Below are 17,629 nucleotides of genomic sequence, written 5' to 3'. Positions count from 1 at the left end.
CCCCAGCTCCGCGATGTTGGGAGTCGGCGGCCACAGCGCTCCGGAGCTTACTGCACGGCGACCCGGAAAGGCATTGCCCGCTCCCCGCCTCTCCGACCAGGTAGGGGACTAAGAATTAAAGTTTCCCCCCCACATAAAAGCCCTCCAAACTAACTGACTAACATGTAAGCAATGATTTACAGATGTTTAAGTGTCTCCCCGGTCTCCGGGGAGGAGGCAGCCGCTACAGTAGTACAGACCTGGGTTGACCGTGGGTCGTTTCGGGTCAAGTTTAGCGCCAAACGCTAGCTTTGGTGTGCAGACGACATCCTGGAAAAAATGTCCGGTTTTCGGAGCTTTTCGGTTTCCGGAACTCCGGATAAAAGGTTGTGCACCTGTAGTAATATAGTTAAAACACTGGCAACATGCATCCAAAGTATGATTAATGTGCAACATTATGATTTTTGCTAAAAAACTGAAGCTCCAAATCCAAGTTCACAGTCCATTTTGTTCACAGCTACAATGTGCATTGTCATTGCTATTGGGATGTCAAATCCATAATGTGCTGTTCTGTGCCTTGCCATCTCTAGTAGGGAGGAAAAAGGACAGACAACAGAGAATCGGAAAAAACAGCCATACAGAAATCGTGAGGACAATATTTAGATCAGCAAAAAGTATTAAAGTACTGTAAACAGAATTCCAGTCCTTAAATCGATTAAGGTCAAAAATAGGACAGAGCATGATTGTTAGATTATGAAGACTGAAGAGATAATCTTGACTATTCATGTTGATTAAGTATTTTTACAAAGGATGAATTGCAAGTATATTATACGAGGGTATTACAATCAAATTTTAGGCAAGGAACCTCTGATCTCTTTTTATTAAATATTGTTGCTTTCTTGTCAACTGAAAGATTGACTTATTGAGCACCTAAAAATGTCGTTATTGCCAATGTTTATAAATCTGTTTTGTTCCCATGAAGATGTTCAACAAAATGGATGCCATGCATGTTAAGAAGCTCACAGACAAACAGTGTACATACAATAATGATGAAGCCCAACAATATGACGAGTGCAAAACAGCAGAATGGTACAAGATTGTAGTGCAAAATCAGTCATGCAAAAAAAATTAAAGTACATTAATGGAATATCTGAATGAGGTAGAGTTATGAGTAAGAATACATGGTAATACCTTGGCTTTCAGAAGTCTGATGGCAGTATGAAAGAAACTTAAGCTTCTTAGGCCTGAATTTCAGAGGTAGACAAAAATGCTGGAAAAACTCAGCGGGTGCGGCAGCATCTATGGAGCGAAGGAAATAGGCAACGTTTCGGGCCGAAACCCTTCTTCAGAGTCTGAAGAAGGGTTTTGGCTCGAAACGTTGCTTCGATTTTCCAGCATCTGCAGTTCCTTCTTGAACATTTTAGGCCTGAATTTCCAAGCTTTCAGGCTCCTGCAGCTTCTCCCAGAAAGTAAAATGGATAAAAATGGCCAGGGCGATAGTCATTCCAACAAAACATCCAGCCTTTGTGATGCAATGCACCGTGAAGATGGATTGGATGGAAGGAAGTGATGAGCCCATGAGGGACAAGGCTGTGTTCACCACTATCGGCAGCTGTGTTCACCACTATCGGCAGGTTCATGTGAACTAGAGTGGAGTAATTGTTGTACCAGGTGAAGACACAACCCATCAGAATACTTTTTGATGGGTTTTATACTTTTTTAAATTTTTAAAAAAAATTTTATTTATTAGAAGTAATATTATAAAATGTAGTTACTTATTATAGTAAAAAAACTTTTCATATACATCAGTCATACATTATTAAAATTTTCCATTATCAATTACTTCTGCTTCTAGTGTTTTTATTTTTTATAGAAAGAGGGAAAAAGAGAGGGTAGAAAGTTACAAATAAAAAAGAAAAAAAAAAACACAACAGAAAAACAAGGGAGCTGGAATGGGTTACCTGTAATACATCAATGGAGATAGGTTCGTAGGTTATAAAGTATAGCTTTTCATCTGTTCCTGAGTTCAAGTTTCAGTTGGGTCCTCGTGCTGTGCCAATCTATCCCTTCAGATAGTTAATGAATGGAGCCCAAATTTTATGGAAAAGATCTTGTTTGTCCATTAAGACAAGTCTAATTCTTTCTAAGTATAGGGTCTCCGACATTTCCGTAATCCACATTTTAATTGTGGGGGTTGTAGGGCCTTTCCAAAATTTTAATATTAATTTTTTCCCGGTTATTATACTGTAGTTGAGGAAATTTCTTTGGTTTGTTGTGAGTGTTAAGCTTTGTTCTGATATTCCAAGTATTATTAATTTTGTGTCTGGGTCCAGTTTCGTATTAATAACTTCTGAAGTTATTTCAAAAATATCCGTCCAGAAATGTTTAAGTTTTATACAGTTTGCAAACGTATGTGTTAAATTAGCCTCTAGATGTAGACATTTATCACAAATAGGAGAGATTTGTGGGAAGATTCTATTTAGTTTTATTTTAGAGTAGTGTAGTCTATGTAGGACCTTGAATTGTATTAAAGTATGTCTGGCATTTAATGAACATTGATGTATTTGTTGTAAACTTTCGTCCCACATATCTTTCGTGATAGGGTGACCTATTTCATTTTCCCATTTGTATCTATATGGTTCGGTCGGTGGTACCTCGTTGTTTAGTAGGGTGTTATAAATATAAGCTATTAGTTTTTCAGTATTAGGATGCTTGTTCAAACATTCATCAAGAATTTCTGATTCCCTATTCCTGTAGACTTGTGTATTAGATTTAACATAATCTCTAATTTGTAGATATCTGAAGAAATTATTTGAGTGCAGTCCATAATTCTGTTGTAACTCTTGAAATGAAAGAAAAGTACCTTACCCATAAAGATGTCCTATATTTTTGATTCCATAATTTTTCCATTGTGTGAAACCTTTGTCCATAAAGGATGATTTGAATAAAGGATTATTTACAATGGGAAGGCAGAGTGGTATATTATTCAATTTTAAATCTTTTTTTATTTGTTTCCAAATTCGTATTCCACTATGTATTATGGGGTTTTCTTTATAGGTTTTTTTGTGCAGTTTTGTGGGGGCAAATATGATCGGTCCAATTTCAAAAGGTAGACAGTCTTCCTTTTCCATCATTAACCAATCTGGTTGTTGATCCATTTCTTCCAGCCAGAAATTCATGTTTTTAATATGGACTGCCCAAAAATAAAATAAGAAATTTGGCAAAGCCAAACCTCCATTTATCTTTGACTTACATAAATGTTTTTTACTTATTCTATGATTCTTATAATCCCAGACAAAACTTGTAACAATGGAGTCGACTTTTTTGAAAAACGTTTTTGGGACATATATCGGAATTAATTGAAGTAGGTACAACAGTTGCGGTAAAAAAATCATTTTTATAGCATTTATTCTCCCAAGCATAGAAATGGGGAGTGTTTTCCAGTATTGAATACTTTCTAAAACCGCATCAGCAGTATCCTTGAGGACATGTTGAATCATCTCTTATGACTTGAGAATTAAGGGACTGAAGTTTAGGGGTAACATGAGGGGGAACTTCTTTACGCAGAGAGTGGTAGCTCTGTGGAATGAGCTTCCAGTGAAGGTGGTGGAGGCAGGTTCGTTTTTATCATTTAAACATAAATTGGATAGTTATATGGATGGGAAAGGAATGGAGGGTTATGGTCTGAGCGCAGGTATATGGGACTAGGGGAGACTATGTGTTCGGCACGGACTAGAGGGGTCGAGATGGCCTGTTTCCGTGCTGTAATTGTTATATGGTTATATGGTTATCTCAGGTGCCCAAGAAAGTTAATATGCTGATGTGCTTTCTGTATCACCACATCAGTGTGAAGGGACCAGGTTAGGTTGATGGTGACATGGATGCCTAGGAACTTGAAGCTGTTGAACATCTCTACTGTAGCTCCATGGAGGAGGACATGGTGGTGTTCACCCTCTCACTTCAATAGGTCAACAACAAATTATTTGATCTTTCTGATGTTAAGGGATAGGTTATTGTCCTGGCACAATGACCCTGGATTCTCGATTTCTTTCCTGCACCTTGTTTCATCATTGTTGTAGATCTAGTAAACAAAACTAGTATAATGGACAAACTTAAAGATCGAGTTGGTGTCGTATGTTACCACACAGTTATGTGTGTACAAGGAGTAGAGCAATGGACTGAGCACACAACCCTCACCAGCACCAGTGTTGAGGTTCATCGTTGGGGGGAATATTATGACCAATTCTAACTGACTGAAGTTTACTGATCAAGAGATCCAGAAGCCAGTTGCAGATGGAGGCTCAAAAGGACAACGTCCAGGGTATTTTTGGTTCTATGGTATTGAAGGCTGAGCTGGAATAAATGAATAGCGTTAACATAGGTATTCATATTGTCAAGGTGATCCAGGACCAGATGTAGTTTAAGAGATGGAATAGACACAAAATGCTGAACTATCTCAGAGGGATAGGCAGCATCTCTGAAGAGAAGGAATGGCCTGTCTCGCTTAGTTACTCCAGCATTTATGTCTATCTTCGATTTAAACCAGCATCTGCAGTTCTTCCCTACACATTAAGAGATGGCACCCTTCATTGACCTATTTATTCTGTGCACAAATTATAGGTAGTCTAGATTGTCCGGAAGATTGTTTTTTTAAACCACTTGATAATGGTCGATATTAGAGCATCTCGGTGGGTAGTCATTGAGTTAGATCACTTTATTTTTCTTGGGGACTGGAATGATGGAGGTTTTCTTGAAGCAGATGTAGACAGAAGACTGTTGAAGTGACAGCTATACAGCACGGAAATGGGCACTTAGGCCTAATTTGTCAATGCCAAGCAAGTTGTCTGAACAAGCTGGCCCTGCCTATATACCTCTAAACCTTTCCAATCCCTGTATCCGTCCAAGTGTCTTTCAAATCTCATAATTGTACCAACTTCTGCCATTTCCTCTGGCGGCTGGCTCCATGTACACTCTACCTTAAGTTGCCACTATGGTTCCTTGTAAATCTTTCTGTTCTCACCTTAAATCCATGCCCTCTAATTTTAGAACTGCATAGCGCCAGAGACCCAAGTTTAATCCTGACCTCCAGATCTGTCCATCTGGAAATGTTATGTTTTTGCTCAGGCTACATGGATACCCTCTGGATTTCCCAGTTTCCTCTCATCCTAAAGACGAGTGGGCTGATTGGTTAATTGGCCACATTTAAATTTTGCGTGTGTGTAGGACAATGACAAAATCTGGAGAGAGTTAAGAAGAATGTGGGAAGCAAAAAAAGGGAGTAATGTAAACAGGTGGTTGATGGTTGGCTCAGACCTGGGAGGCTGAAGCTGTTTGTGTGCTTTTTCTCTCTACGACTTCATCAATTTCTTAACGAAAATTAAAGACAAGTAATTAATGCTGGATCTTCCAGCAGAGACCACATACCAAAATATTAATTAAAAATGTATTTTGTAGCAAATGAGTTATCAGAGGTACAGAAGAATACAAAAATTCAAATGGTTAAAATTAGTGATTGAGGGGAAGCAAAGCAAAGCAAATCAAAGGCACACACGTGTAGATTGGAACAGTGATCGCAGAGTCCCAGACAAACACAAGGGCAGCAATCGCTCTTGTTCATTTACTCATGGACAGATTTGTCACATGGTTGAACAGAAAGATGAGTTTACAAAACATGAAGAATGACCACTGCTTCAGAGCTTCTAGTCTTATTAAAATTGCATGGCCTTAGGGAGCGGCTATTTCACAGGACAGCACTCCCACAATTGGCAGCAGACAAAGAGGTGGAGGAAAAGAGAGGATTGGAGGAAAAAAGTCTGAAATAGAACGGTTAGCAGCTCATTATTGTAAGGAGATTTCTTACAACACAAAGATTTGTGCAATATGAACTTTTACAAAGATTTCTTAATTGAAATTAAATGAATGCTTTGTTACAGAGAACAAAAGGCATGCAGCTTTTTGTGGTGGAACTGGTGCTTTGAAAGCACTTGATGATCTAAATTGGATTACTGGCTTAAAAAAACATCATTTGTAGTATCCAATGATAAGAAAACATCTGAATTTAGTAATTGCCAGAGTGTGTTGGCCAGGATCTATTTAATTTACCTTTTACCATCCTGATAGCTGCATTACAGTCATAATAACCATATAACCATATAATCATATAACCATATAACAATTACAGCACGGAAACAGGACATCTCGACCCCTCTAGTCCGTGCCGAACACGTATTCTCCCCTAGTCCCATATACCTGCGCTCAGTCCATAACCCTCCATTCCTTTCCCGTCCATATAACTATCCAATTTATTTTTAAATGATAAAAACGAACCTGCCTCCACCACCTTCACTGGAAGCTCATTCCACACAGCCACCACTCTTTGTAAAGAAGTTCCCCCTCATGTTACCCCTAAACGTCTGTCCCTTAATTCTCAAGTCATGTCCCCTTGTTTGAATCTTCCCTACTCTCAGTGGGAAAAGCTTATCCACGTCAACTCTGTCTATCCCTCTCATCATTTTAAATACCTCTATCAAGTCCCCCCTTAACCTTCTGCGCTCCAAAGAATAAAGCCCTAACTTGTTCAACCTTTCTCTGTAACTTAGTAAATACAAAAATAAGTTGTTGACTAAGACATAAAAATCTCTCTCTGTCAATTAGTGTCTAGCAGACACCAATCTGAGGAGGGGTATTCGCCAGTGGTGAGATGCTATGCGAGTCATCGTTCCAAATTCATGCTTTTCCAGGGCATATGCTGCACTCAACATATTCTATGACACAAATTATCAGTCAGCTGTATCCAAAAATATTATTTTCTGATCATTAATTTTCAAATTTGCACTTAAATGACTACATCGTCAGCTTGCATCATTCCCCTGGATTGTATTGGATGGAAATAATTTAATTGTTCTGCCTAAGACATAAGACAATATAACACTCTTGACAGCCCATGCTGCTGATTCACCACCTACTCCCCGATGCAGTGACCAGGACTTCTGGTTGAGGCAAGCTGTTCATTCCCTCCACAAGAACACTGAAGTGCTTTGAATTTTCCCTGTGCTGATCGTAGATGGCAAGCCCCTAAGCAGCGACAGCACGGCCTTGTGCAAAATAATGTGGTCACATGGGCAGCCATTGCAAGCACTTCCACGAAACTGCTGAGTAAAAAACTGAACAGCTGGCAAATCCATGCCCACAGTCCTAGCCAGCAGTTAAATATGTCACAGGCTTCTGAATGTCCGACTTACCAAAATATTCAAAAACTACTCTAAAATTTAAAAATATATATATATGAATAAAAGAAAATATAATCAATTAAAATATGAGGATAACTAAAGATATTAAAATTTACCCTTTACGTTGTCAATAGAGCAATTGCCCTGCTAAATACAGATCAGAAAATATTAGCTAAAACCCTGGCAAGAAGACTAAGTAAATACGTTAATAAATTAATACATTCGGATCAAACTGGGTTTATACCCAAGAGACACTCGTTGAACAACTTGAGATGTCTGTTTAATATAATGTACTCACATAGAACGATAAAAGAAGACATAAATGATTTCATTAGTTGCAGAAAAAGCATTTGACCAAGTGGAATGGAAATATCTTTTTACAGTATTGCATAAATTTCAATTAGGAGAAAACTTTATTTCATGGATAAAGTTGCTATATGACAAGCCGACTGCCAGAATACTGACTAATCAAATACTCTCACCTAAATTTCAGTTATCCAGGGGCAATAGACAGGGGTGTGCACTATCACCCCTGTTAATTGCCCTTGCGATTGAACCTTTAGCAGAAAGTATAAGAGTACATCCGAATATTCATGGCTATAATACTAAATATTCTAATAATAAAATATCATTGTATGCAGATGATGTATTACCATATATCACCAATTCCCAAGTTAGTATTCCAAACAAACTAAATCTTATAGAGGAATTAGGTTCCTTTTCAGGATATAGAATAAACTGGAACAAAAGTGAAATTATGTCAATAAAGCCTCAAGATCCGACACACCTTCTAAAATTCCCTTTTAGAATTGCTACGGAAAAATTTAAATATCTTGGAGTTCACGTAACTAGGAAATATACTTCTCTATTTCAAGCAAACTTTCCACCATTAATTACCTAACTAAATGCCCTTATTCAATTTTGGAAAACGCTTCCGATTTCCCTCATAGGTAGAATAAATGCCATAAAGATGATCTTCCTTCCTCAAATCCTGTACCTATTTCAATCAATACCGATTTATCTCCCTAAAATTTTTTTTTTAAACTCGATTCTCTGATCACAAACTTTATTTGGGATTATAAAGTAATGGCTACCGACCGTCGGCCTGCGACCTATAACATCATGAAGCCGCGGTCTCTGGTAGGAAGCGGCCGATTCGGGACCTCCAAACTGCGGAGTGTCCATCCATCCCTACGTCGGAATTTCAAGCATCCCGACGAGAGGGCCTGTATATCAGGCCATCCGGAGCGGCGACTGCGGATGGTTCAAGGCCCCGAACACGGATGAACAAAGGAGGAGGACTGACAAAGTTATTGCCTTCCACCACAGTGAAGAATGTTGATTCCACTGTGGTGGATGTTCATGTTATATTCTATTGTGTATTGTGCTCTTTTGTTTGTATGGCTACATGGTAAATCACATTCCACTGCACCCTAATTGGTGCATGTGGCAATAAATGTGAACTTGAACTTGATATAGAACCATGATATTCAAGGCCTTGGCGAGTGCTCCACCAATAACGTGACAATATTCATCTTTTTAAATGTTATTCTCTGTAGATGGAGAAAATATTGATTTTCCAATGTAGAAACAAGGAACTGCCCATGCTGATTAATACATAAAAGGTCACTAATTGCTGGAGTAACTCAGCAGATCAGGCAGCATCTCTGGAGAACATGGATCGGTGATGTTAGGTTGAAACCCTTCTTCAGACTGATTGTGGGGGGGGGGGGGGGGGGGAAGAGAGAGAAGAAGGATGGAAGAGGGGAGAGGCGGGACAACGCGTGGCAGGTAATACATTAATGCAGATGGGGGGGGGGGGGGGGTTGTGATAGGCAGATGGTTAGAACAAAGGCCAGCAATCAGAGCAGTGTGAGAAGGGTTTAAGAGCTGCATGCTGTGAAGCTAGAGGGAGCAAAGTAGCAGGCGGGGAGATGGGAGAAACAGGTGGGAGTCTAGAAGGGGCACAGGGGAGGAGTGGGGAAGGGGAGAAAAAAAAGGAGGGTGGAGTGGGGGGGGGAAGAGCTTAGTTGGAGTTTACCTAAAATTGGAGGATTTAATGTTCACTGAACGCAACCGTATGAACATTGAATTCTCTAATGTTTTTTTAATTTTTTTTAATTATTTTTTTTAATTAGAAGTACAGTAAATTACAGTAATACACATCACATATATCTTATTACATTTGTTGTACCACTTCGTTTTTCGAGCTTTAAAAAAGGTAGAAATAAAAGAAGTAAGGAAAGTGAGCAAGAGTCGTGAAGGTGCAGGAAAGTGTTGGGAAAAGAAAGCCCCTTAGGGAAGAAGTTAGAGAAGGAAGTAAAGAAAGGAAATAGACCCTAGAAAGAAAGGGAAAAAAAAAGGAGAAACAATCGGTCTATTATAACACAAAACTCCGCAAAAAAGGATATACCAACCCTGTTTTTTTTTTTTACCCCACGTTACCAGATCCTGGTACCATTTATTTTTTAAATTACTATTGCACCTTATGCTTGTAATAGTTCCATAAATGCAGTTAAACCTCCAGAACGATTTGTTCGTACACATTCCTTCTAATTTTAAAACGAAAGTTAGCGGGGAGTGATCTGAAATCGTATTGGTGTGATATTTAGGGTTCATAGTATAAGGGATTAGTTTTGGATCCACTAGGAAGTAGTCTATACGTGAGTATGTTTTGTGTACCATTGAATAAAACGAGTATTCCCTTCCAGTCGGATTCGCGATCCTCCAGACGTCTGCTATATTTGTATTTTTTATATATGTATTTAAGAGTTCACTAGTTTTAGATTTCATATTACCTCTTTGTTTTTGCTTCGATTTATCTAAGTACGGATCTAAAACACAGTTGAAGTCTCCTCCAATTATAACATTTTGGTAGTTAAATTCTGCGATTGTATTGAGGATTTTATTAAAAAATTAAGGATTATCAAAATATATATATATATATATATATATATTTACCAAAGTGATTGGCGTAGCATGGATCTCTCCTGTAACTATAAGATATCTCCCTTCCTTATCTGATATAATGTTCTTTGATTTGAATGGTATTCCTTTGCGAATAATAATTGCGGTGCCTCTGGATTTCGAAGTATATGAGGAGTGAAATGTTTGGCCTATCCAATTCGCCCTCAATCTCATCTGATCTTGATGTTTAAGATGCGTTTCTTGTAGAAAAGTGATGTCCGTGTTATATGATTTCAACTGAGCTAGTATTTTGCCCCTTTTAATTGGTTCATTAATACCCCTTATATTCCAGCTACAGTGTGATTCCTCCCATTTTCTTTTGTTTATCATCTTGCATTTTCTCTGATTTTAATACCCTTATTTATTACGGTGCATCCATACCTCAGGACTCTGGATATTTGGGGGGCGTTTATATTACTAACTTCCTTGGTAGATCCCTTTTGCGATTGTCCTTGAAAAAAAACCACATAGTTGTGACATATTGTGATTTTAAAAAAATTGAACAAATAAAATTACAGTGTCTGGAGTATTCGACACTGTAGTGATTGTCCCACCCGTCTGTGGGATTCGACATCTATTCGACTTCCGAAGTTGATGTTGTACAATTAGCTCCGCTCCCTTTCTTACTCTAAACCTAGGAGGGCGGTACCATTTCAAAATCAGTTATATTTCACCCAATTACACTATATATATATATATATTTCATTCAGACTTATCAGATCTTGTGTTCAGCTACTGTGAAATTTATATATCTAACACTTTCATCTACTAATTATTTATAATTAGTTATACCTTTGATAATAGTAAGCTGTTAGTTGAAAGGGTTAACCAGAATCAGGCTCCTGGAATTATGCCAGGTGCCTGAGTCTCCTCCCTTCCCCACACGAACTACATAGCACTTAAACTTTCAGTATTATCTACTTTAATTCTAAAATTTGTTATTTATTATTTCTTTATCCCTGCTTAATTGTCTCGCTCTATATACGAGCTAGTCAGTCTTTTTAACACATTATTACATTTTGCCCATTATATAGTTCAGGTTAGTTTCCATTTCTATTTCTATATTAGTATTGTTAATTATTGTTAATTCTCTATATTTTGTAAAGCTATTTTAAGATCTTAAACCGCCATTTGTCCTTGTGATGTTTTCCACATTTGGCTCTGCTGTTCGTCTCTGCGTTGCTTATCAGTCTTTCCTTCATTTTGAACAAAGAATGTCCTTGAGTTGAATTCCAAAGCGTCCAAAGGAGATAAGGTGTCTAGACCAGCGCACGTGGAAATGCTCTTCCATTTTAAACTTTTAGAGAATGGTGTTTCTTCCCTTATCTTCAGGTATTCTCTGTGAAGTAATAAAAGGAAAGAATTTGTCCATATCGTCCCGCTGCCTTCTAAATTAATTTCTAGATTAATCTTCTGTTTCTGCCACAATCTTTTGGGCATATTTATAAGATGCGTCCGAATTAGTGAAAGTTTTCTCTTTTCCCTTGAAAGTAATGCGCATCCTGGCCGGATAAAAAACGCCACATCTGACATCTTTAACTCCATGGAGAATCTGTCTTGTCTGTGAGAACTTTCTTCTCTTTTGCACGATCTCATAGGGATAATCCCGTAGGAGTTTGATAGTGTCATTTCCAAACGTCATCTTCACTCCGTATTTGATTTTTTTCATCAGCTCTTCCAGTGCTGAAATGTCCCAAAGTTTGACTATGATCTGTCGTGGGTGGGCTGGATCTGCTTGTGATCTTGGCTTAAATCTGGGTATTCGATGTGCCACTTCAATTTCCGGTTCCACAGGTAAATTGAGTACATGTTTGATTAAGTTGGCAGTGAACTCACGGGCGTTGTTTCCCTCTGTTCCCTTCTGTTACTCCCAGTATTCGTAAATGTTGGCGTCTTGAGCGAGCTTCGAGATCAAGACATATATCTGAGACTTTCGCCAGTTGACTCTTGAGGCTGTCTAGTTCTAGCTTCATTCCCTGCATATCTTCAGCCATTTGTTCAACAATTGTTTCCATGTCTTTCATTGCAGTTACATGTGAAGAAACAATTACATGCACAGCCTCAAACTTCTTCGTAGATTCTTCTTCCCCTTTATTAATTCTCCCCGTTAGCTCTTCTTGCACATCCTCAATTCGTTTTTGTATAATGCCAATGCAGTCAATAACTTTTTGATTACCAGCATTGATGTTCGACATATTTTCCATCAATTTAACATTAATATTTTCCATCATTTTTGAGTTTCCAGCCTCAATATCCTTTCTCAGTTCTCTTACCGAGTTCTTTATCTCCTTCATTTCATTTTTCTCCTTAGTAGCCATCTCAGTCTTGGCTCTTGTAGCCATTCCAGAATCCACTTCAGAGGTCTGTTCTTCAGTTTTCTGGGTTTTCAGCAGTTGTTTTGAGATTGTTCTCTGAGGGCTCTGAGCTGAAGACGTTTTTTTCATTTAAAAGCCTTTATCCTCCGTTTAAATCACAGCGTTTACTGATGACATAATCAGCGCGACGCCCCAGGGCTCCGGTAAGTTTTTTGAATTGGTCCCGACCTCCAGACCCGATTTTAACGCGAAAAATCGCGATTTTACAGCAGCGGAGCTAAAAGTAGCGACTGCTAGTCCAGCATGGCGCCACCGGAAGCTGAATGATCTAATTCTGAGTTACTCCAGAACTTTGTGTCCTTTTATTGATATTCCAGAAAAGGATCACAGAATAGCCATGACGATTATCACAAGTTTTAAGTTACCATGGTAGACTTAAGGATTCTCCTTTTATAATGGTCATCCATGTAGATATAATATTTGAAATACAAGAAAAGTGAGGTGATCTTGCAACTGAAGAAGGGTCTCGACCAGAAACGTCGCCTATTTCCTTCGCTCCATAGATGCTGCCTCACATTTATGTCTACCTATACAAAGGATTGGTGACTGACTACAATGAACAGTATCTACTGTGCTGGTTCATAAGTGATCGGAGTAGAATTAGGCCATTCGGCCCATCAAGTCTACTCCGCCATTCAATCATGGCTGATCTACCTTTCCCTCTTAACTTCATTCTCCTGCCTTCTCCCCATAACCTCTGACACTTGTACTAAGAGTCAAGAGTTTTATTGTCATGTGTCCCAGATAGGACAATGAAATTCTTACATGCTGCAGCACAACAGAATATGTAAACATAAGACATAATGGGAGATAAAGTTCAGTGTTCAATCTATAGACCATAGATCATATATACACAATAAATAAACAGATAACGTGCAATAGTAATAATAGACTGTTATTGTTCAGAGCTTATTTGATGTCGTGTTTAATAGCCTGATGGCTGTGGGGAAGAAGCTGTTCCTGAACCTGGATGTTACAGATTTTAGGCTTCTGTACTTTCTTCCTGATGGCAATGGAGAGATGAGTGTGTGGCCAGGATGGTGAGAGTCTCTGATGATGTTGGCAGCCTTTTTGAGCCAGCGACTGCGATAGATCCCTTCGATGGTGGGGAGGTCAGAGCCGGTGATGAACTGGGCAGTGGTCACAACTTTCTGCATTCTACTTCACTGCTTAATTATACACAACTTGACCCTGCCAGCACATCTCACATGCCCCAGTGATCATTGCACGGAATTTGGTGCAATTATATCGTGAGCATGGAGAGAGTCCAGAGGAAGGTTATAAGAACGATCCCAGGAATTAGTAGGTTAACCTATGATGAACGTTTGTCGGTACTGGGCCTGTAATCGCTGGAGCTTAGAAGAATGAAGGGGGACCTCAATGGAACATACAGAATAGTGAACTGCTTGGATAGAGTGGATGTGGAGAGAATGTTTCCACTAGTGGGAGAGTCTAAGACTAGAGGTCATCCTCGGAATTATAGGACTTTAGTCAGAGGGTGGTGAATCTGTGGAATTCTTTGCCATAGAAGGCTGTGGAGGCCAAGTCAGTGGATATTTTTAAGGTAGTGATTGATAGATTCTTGATTCGTACAGGTGTCAAAGATTAAGGGGAGAAGGCAGGAGAATGGGGTTAGGAGGGAGAGATAGATCAGCCATGATTGAATGGCAGAGTAGACTTGATGGGCAGAATGGCCTAATTCTACTCCTATTCCTTATGACCTTATAATTGCTAACCTGTGATGAGCCCACGAGATGCCAAAGCACCACGCTTTCTTCCCATGTTAAGAAATCCTCTTACATGAATGCCCCATTCTGAACACTGTGCCCAAGTGCCCACCCAAACTCAGAGCTAAGTGAGCACATTCGCCCAACCCACCCATAGGGTGACAGAATAAACAAAATCAATACTGATTTTCCCCACCGCTAGGTCAAGTTTTGTGTGCATGCGTGTGCGTTGAGGCGCGAATATAAAACTGGAGATCCACCTGATCCATTAGTTTCACAGCAGCTTGCCAAGTTAACGCCACCCATGAAGAATGAAAAATATTGCAATCTATCTGTCAGTCCTCTTCAGCAGACGCTGTACTTGTTTTATGTGAACACTTAGTGAATCATGAACTGCATTATAAAACAGCCTAGGGAATTCATTGTGGGACCTCTTTGCACCAACTTAAATAATTTTGTAGTATGTAATAAGGCACACTGACAGCAACTGAAAAAGACTGAAATACTTCTTCCAAGGGATTGAGCATTGAATGTCAAGTTGATATTGTTTTGGTTCCACAAACCTAGACGTTGCTCTTGAATAGCTAGTCCCTTAGCACTACTTCAGGGAACAGCTCCATGTCACTTAGATGAAATTGCTTCTTGATACAATGGAAGTGTTCATCTTTATATTCCCAGCAGATAATGTTTCCCCTCAGTTGCAGAAATTGGAAATTTAGGTGTTCACTGTCCACAATAGAGCAACTAGAATTTATCCCATGCTGTCACTGAATTCCTCATGTCAGGAAGAGACATTGCCTTCCACCTTCGCCATCTGCCTTTAATTTCACTCCACTTCATTCCTTATCAGACAAACTTTTGTCTCCTTTTCATCTCTAGCCTTTGTTACTTACTGCACCCATCTGCTAATCAAACCCCTTCACTTGTATTAACCTATCACTTGCAGGCTTTGTCCCATTCCCATCTCCTTTCCAGCCATCTCTCCACTACTATAATTAGTCTGAAGGGTCCCTCCACAGATGCTGCCTGACCTATTGAGATCCTCCAGCACTTTGTGTTTTGTTTAAGATTCTAGCACCTGTATTTCCTTTTATCTCTTGTTCTTCTTTCTTCAGCCTTATCCCCTTCATGCTCCACACCTCTTCCTCCTCATATTTACTAACTGATCTGACTAACTAACTAAGGCTTGGGATTATTGCGATTTCTGATCCATGCAGATTGTTAGGAATATTTAAGTACTTCTGTTCAAACATTTATTTATAACAAGTTACTATTATTATTAAATCATTATTAATGAGCATTTATTTGGGGTGGAAGATTGCAACCCTCACGTGGTCCGCCCAGTTTCGACGAATGCAATCAACCCAGCATGCACAATCAAATAAGATCAAATAGAAAAAGTTGGCCTACAACTTTAGGCTGTGCACGCCATACACAAGAAGAAAAGAAGAAGCATTTATTTGTTCCCTGCATTGAATTGGAATAATAACTGTCCTTAAAGATTTTGAATCCCTCTATTTAGATTTTTGTTTCTTACCTTAAATTATTTTAGAATATATTTACTGATTCCATTCATTTTGACGTTTCCAAACAAATTCCAGAACAACTTTTCATACCTCAATTGAAGCTTATTTGATAAGAACTCCTAGCTGAAAGTTCATCAAATTGAAATGTTAACTTCTTTTCTCTCTCCCGTTGGTGTTGCCTGATCTGTTGATTTATTTTAACTTTGATTAATTTTAATATTCAATCATTTATTATTGAATGACCATGTTTAAAGTGCCCTTCATCCGTCACCAGTATAATGTTCTCACCTCTGTTCTGGAGCTTTATCTGCAGAAGGTAGCAGATTTCACCTTGTATTTCCTGAAGTGAAGCACAAAGACTTTGTGCACAGTCCCTCGTGAAGGTTCTGGTGTGAGGATTTTTCCCAGAGACTCTGGGTGGAAATGGTCTTCTGTCAGCCTCTCTGGCCCACCAGACTCTCTGTCCACAATGTCTCCTACTCTGTTTATTCTTTCAATCATCCTATATTGCAACTCAACAAGTCAGGCTGCATCACTGAATATGTTAGCATGTTAGCTGCTGATATGCACTGGACATACATAGTCCATCTGTTTCCAACAGATCAATCAGTTTTCTATGTTGATTTGACAATAGTATTGCCAAATTGCCATGCACCGTTCTAGTTAACATTCTCTTAAATTTGCTGAAGTTTTACATAAAAGACACAAAAGGCTGGAGTAACTCCATGTTCGCCGGAGATGCTGCCGGACCCACTTACTCCAGCACTTAAGCCCCTGTCCCACTTACGTGTCCTTGGCACGCTAATTACGCGACCTCGTGGTCGCGTTGAGGCGCGACGGTCCCGCGAAGGTCTCGTGCGATTTCATGTGCCCGCACAGCCGTCTGGAGCGCGTGATGTCATTTGAAAATGGACACAAAATGCCGGAGTAACTCAGCGGGACCGGCAGCATCTCAGAAGAGAAGGAATGGGTGATGTTTCTTGTCAAGACTCTTCTTCAGTCTGAAAGAAGGGTCTTGACCAAATCGTCACCCATTGCTTCTCTCCAGAGATGCTGCCGGTCCCGCTGAGTTACTCCTGCATTTTGTGTCTATCTTCAATTTTCTTGGCCCCGCTCTGGGAGTAGGAGTGGGGGCGGATCCGGATCCGCAACGGCCGTGAGCCCCAGGCCGAGCTCGGCGATCGTTTGCCTGCTTCTGCTGCTGTTGGAGGTGAGACGTTGCATCGCACCAGGGTCTTGAGCCTGTCCCACTTTGGCCGTCAGTTATGCGACAGGCCGTTGGCGCGCGAAGATTTCGTTCGCTACAACAATTTCGGTGCCGCGCGATGTCGCGCACAACTCCATATCCCTCCGCACTTCTCAGTGGGACCGGCCCCGCGCGGCCATACGATGCCCGTGCGCCTCAACACGACGATGACGTTGCGTAATTTGCGTGCCAAGGACACGTAAGTGGAACAGGTCCTTTAGTGTCTTTTAATGTAAAACTTTAAAACCAAAGAACACCTAATCCTCAGAATTAAAATCTTCAGGTCTGAACAAGGGTCTTGTCCCGAAACGTCACCCATTCCTTCTCGCCAGAGATGCTGCCTGTCCCGCTGAGTTACTCCAGCATTTTGTGTCTACCTGAACCTCAGAAATATAAGGACAGCCACAGAAACCAATTAGCAACTAACCGCAAAGTAATTGATGATCCACTTAATCATCAATGTTAATGGTTGGTGAGGGGAGGGGAACTTTATCATTACCCAACTGCATTCAACAGTGTTAATTTAAGAGAATGTTAATTGGAACAGTGCACGCCAATTTGGCAATACTCTTACAAATCA

The 17,629-nt window shown here is 39.7% G+C and overlaps 1 protein-coding gene across 1 annotated transcript in view; it reads right to left on the bottom strand.

Moving 5' to 3' along the window:
* The window catches only part of slc35f1 (solute carrier family 35 member F1), a 267,278-nt gene that overhangs the window by 102,391 nt on the left and 147,258 nt on the right, over positions 1 to 17,629 (bottom strand). The gene's annotated exons all lie outside the window — the stretch shown is intronic.

This window comes from Amblyraja radiata, chromosome 5 (assembly GCF_010909765.2).
Source record: "Amblyraja radiata isolate CabotCenter1 chromosome 5, sAmbRad1.1.pri, whole genome shotgun sequence".
NCBI lineage: Eukaryota > Metazoa > Chordata > Chondrichthyes > Rajiformes > Rajidae > Amblyraja > Amblyraja radiata.
Note: the sequence above shows the minus strand (reverse complement) of the source record. Positions and strands in the feature narration are given on the sequence as shown.